Below are 4269 nucleotides of genomic sequence, written 5' to 3'. Positions count from 1 at the left end.
CTCAACAAGCAGGTTTTGCAAAGCACATACTCATACACCCATTTTTTATACTAACTTTATTAGTAATTCTCTTGCTTTACTCACTTTTATGCCAGATTTTGAAAACAAGCTAATCAAATTTTAAGGTTGCAGTACCCATCTGATATTTATAGAACTAAAAATAATTTGATTAATGAGTAAATGAAAGAATTATTGGATATGACATAACTGTAAAAATTATACTGCCTAAAACTCAGGATCCAAGTGACTAACTTTTTTGGAACATGAAGATCTATATGATAAAACAGTCAGTTACAAAAATAGTTCATCATTTTTGTATTTTTTCATGCATCATACCACATTGAGATTATTGATTTCCATAGTTGCTGTCAAATCATAAATGGAATGCTATCAGGCAGGAGTTTGTCTAGGAGAGAATGAAGGATCTAAAAGCTGTGATGTATAATTAAGTCAAAAGAAATGATGTTAAGATTAGATCTTTCAACAAGTGTGACTTTGAGTGAACATCTTAGCTTTCTTCAAACACTTAAAAGACTTTTACATGGAAAAACAGTTGTTGGCATTGCTAAGAAGTTAGATTTCATTTTAAAAAATAAAACCATTCAAAAAACTAAGCCACTCACATAAGAACAAATATGGCATGATTCCACTTGTGAGATATCTAAAACAGTCAGTCTTGGGGCACCTGGGTGGCTAGGTTGTTTTAGCATTCAAGTCTTGGTTTCAGCTCAGGTTATGACCTCATAGGTTATGAGATCGAGCCGTGTCAGGCTTCACACTCAGCAGTGAATCTGCTTGTAGATCTTCTCTCTCTCTCTCCTCCTACCCTACTCTCTCTCTCTTTAAAGTAAATAAATAAATCTTTTTTAAGAAAATAAGTAAAATAGTCTTATAGAAGGAAACAACAAAATGGTGATTTCCAGGGACTAAGAGGAAGGGGAAATGGGGAGTTGCTACACAACATGTACAAAATATCTGTTATGCAAGAAGAATATGTTCTATAAATCTGATGCACTACACTGTGCCCATAGATAACAATACTATATTATATACTTAAAAACCTGTTAACAGAGTAGATCTCATATTAAGTGTGCTTTAAAAAAATGGATCCAGAGGTGCTTTAAAAAGAGGTTACGAAATTACTCACTGAGTACTATTAGAAAGAAACAAACAGGGGCGCCTGGGTGGCTCAGTGGGTTAGGCCGCTGCCTTCGGCTCAGGTCATGATCTCGGAGTCCTGGGATCGAGTCCCGCATCGGGCTCTCTGCTCAGCAGGGAGCCTGCTTCCTCCTGTCTCTCTGCCTGCCTCTCTGCCTGCTTGTGATCTCTCTCTGTCAAATAAATAAATAAATAAATCTTTAAAAAAAAAAAAAAAGAAAGAAACAAACATTGACCATAAATCTTAACTTTTTGGTGTTTTGAAAACTTATTCAGTAAATTCTGGGTGAAAATAGTGGATTAAAACTACATGTCTCACTGTACTTTCTCCCACATTTTCACTAAAGATTAAAACATTTTTTGAAATGACATAAATCCACAAAAATAGAGATAATGAAGAAGAGAGAACAACAAAAAACACATTAGAGGTCAAAGAAATGTAAAATTGTAGAAAAGAAGATAATTAGAAATCTATTTGAGGACCACTAATATTCAAATAATAGGTGTTCTAAGAAAAGAAATATGTGGAAATAATTAGTGAATTTTTTTAAAAATAATTGCATTCTGAAGGACTTTAATTTCTAGTTTGAAAGATCCCACGTGTCCCGAAAAAAGTAATTGGTAATGAAACGAAAATGAGTAAGAATTAAATGACCAGCCAACAAATGAACAACAACAACAACAAAACACTTTAGAATGGTTTAGACTTCTCAAAAGCAACATTGCGAACAAAAAGATATGGGCACAGTGTTTTCAAAGTTCTGAGAGAAAATTGTTACAAACTTTTATATCCAGCCAAACCATCATTCAAATGTAGAATGATGGCATTTTCATATATAAATGCTCCAAAATTTTGCCATTCAAGCATTTTCTTTAGGAGAGAATATTGCCTACTGAAACCACAAATGAAGAAACCACTGGATATAGGAAATGGTGTGCAATTAGAAAGAATGAAAAGGAATTTCAGGATGCTGGTAGTAGGAATTTAATGATAATAGGTGTGAATCAGGTGAGGTGGATACCAGTCTATTTTGGAACAGTTTAGAAAACTCTAAGGAAGCATTCTCCAGAAAGATAAAACTGATAGTGCACCTGATGTGTCTCAAATATGCTGAAAAATATTTAGATAAATTAAGAGGTTGAATTTGGGGCTAATCAGTTACTGTTAATTCTGTAAGACATAAGGAAAAAAGTAAGTCAATTTTTAGTTTCAGAAATAACTGAACCATTGGAAAGAAAAATAATTTACTATCTAGCAATGAAAAGTTTTTATCTCAACTTTATATAAACTTTGAACTATAACCAAAATCTTGGTATAACTTTATTGGAAAAATGAGTTAACGAGAAATGTATGTCTGTGTGTGCTCCTGTTCTGTGTCTATGTGTGTATGTGTGTTTTTGCTAAACAAAAGTAGGAAAAAAAAAAAAAGAAAGAAATTTAATCTTCATCTTTCCATAGTAAGAAATAGTGGAAAAAGGGGCGCCTGGGTGGCTCAGTGGGTTAAGCCGCTGCCTTCGGCTCAGGTCATGATCTCAGAGTCCTGGGATCGAGCCCCGCATTGGGCTCTCTGCTCAGCAGGGAGCCTGCTTCCTCCTCTCTCTCTGCCTGCCTCTCTGCCTACTTGTGATCTCTGTCAAATAAATAAATAAAATCTTTAAAAAAAAAAAATAGTGGAAAAAAATAATGCCTTAAATGGAAAATTCCAAAGTTGCCTATACAAATGTGTAATTTAGAGACATGGAGGTAAATAACAAAGTAATAATTTGAAAGAAGTAAAATAATCTTTTCTATACATACAAAAGTGTGAGGAGGATAAAGTGAATGATTGCCTTATTCACTAAGAAAATGGGAATTTAAAAACTATGAATATGTAAAACCTAGATTTAAATAAAGAAATTATATCAAGGACTTTTTAGAAATTATTTTATCATATTTGGGTAGCCCAAACTCTTGCTTATATCCCATGTTATAAAATGTCACTTCAGCTTCCTTATGGCAACATAAGACCTTCTCCTTTTTGCCCCTTTTTAACTATTAAAATTTGGCATCCATCCACAAACTTAAGTGACTCTGTAGGAAGAGTGGGATCCTGGACTATGTGTCAAGGGATGTGGAAGCTATGGAAGATAAACTTTTTTTTTCTTAATTAATTTCAGAGGTAGAATTTAGTGATTCATCATTTGCATATAACACCAGTGCTCATTACATCAAGTGCCCTCCTAATACCCATCACCCAATATCCTTCCCCCTATGCACTTCCCCCTCTAGCAACCCTCAGTTTATTTCCTAGAGTTCAGTTTCTCTTATGGTTTGCCTTCCTCTTGGTTTTCATCTTACTTTAGTTTTCCTTCCCATCCCCTCTGTTCATCTGCTTTGTTTCTTAAATTCCACATATGAGTGAAATCATATGACATTTGCCTTTCTCTGACTGACTTAATTTTGCTTAACATAATACCCTCCATTTCCATCCACATCATTGCAAATGGCAAGATTTTATTCTTTTTGATTGCTGAATAATATTCCATTGTATATCTATGTACCACATCTTCTTTATCCATTCATCTGATGATGGACATTTTCCATAGCTTGACTGCTGTGGACATTGCTGCTATAAACATTGGGATGCACATGCCCCTTCCAATAACTATGTTTGTATCCTTTGGGTAAATACGTAGTAATGCAATTGCTGGTTCATAGGGTAGCTCTATTTTTAACTTTCTGAGGAATCTCCATACTGTCTTCCAGAGTGGCTACACAAGTTTGTATTCCCACCAACAGTGTAAGAGGGTTCTCCTTTCTCTGCATCCTCGTCAACATCTGTTGATTTGTATTTCCCTGATGCTGAGCATTTTTTCATTGTCTGTTGGCCAGAAAATGCCCGGTTTAAAAAAGAACAACAACAAAACAATGAATTAAAAACACCTAAGGAAATTCAAGAATTTGAGATCCTAAGAAAATAAGTTTCTGTTGATTATTTTATGTGACATAACCATAGAAGGGAAGAGGAGTTCTGTTTAGTTACAGAAGATGGCAAAAGACCAGAGTCTATGAGATGTATCTGAAAGGTAGATAGAGTTATCTAAGACCTTGCTTAGAAATATATCCAAATA

This window comes from Lutra lutra, chromosome 10 (genome assembly GCF_902655055.1).
Source record: "Lutra lutra chromosome 10, mLutLut1.2, whole genome shotgun sequence".
Classification (NCBI taxonomy): Eukaryota; Metazoa; Chordata; class Mammalia; order Carnivora; family Mustelidae; genus Lutra; species Lutra lutra.
This window is presented reverse-complemented; position numbering follows the sequence as displayed.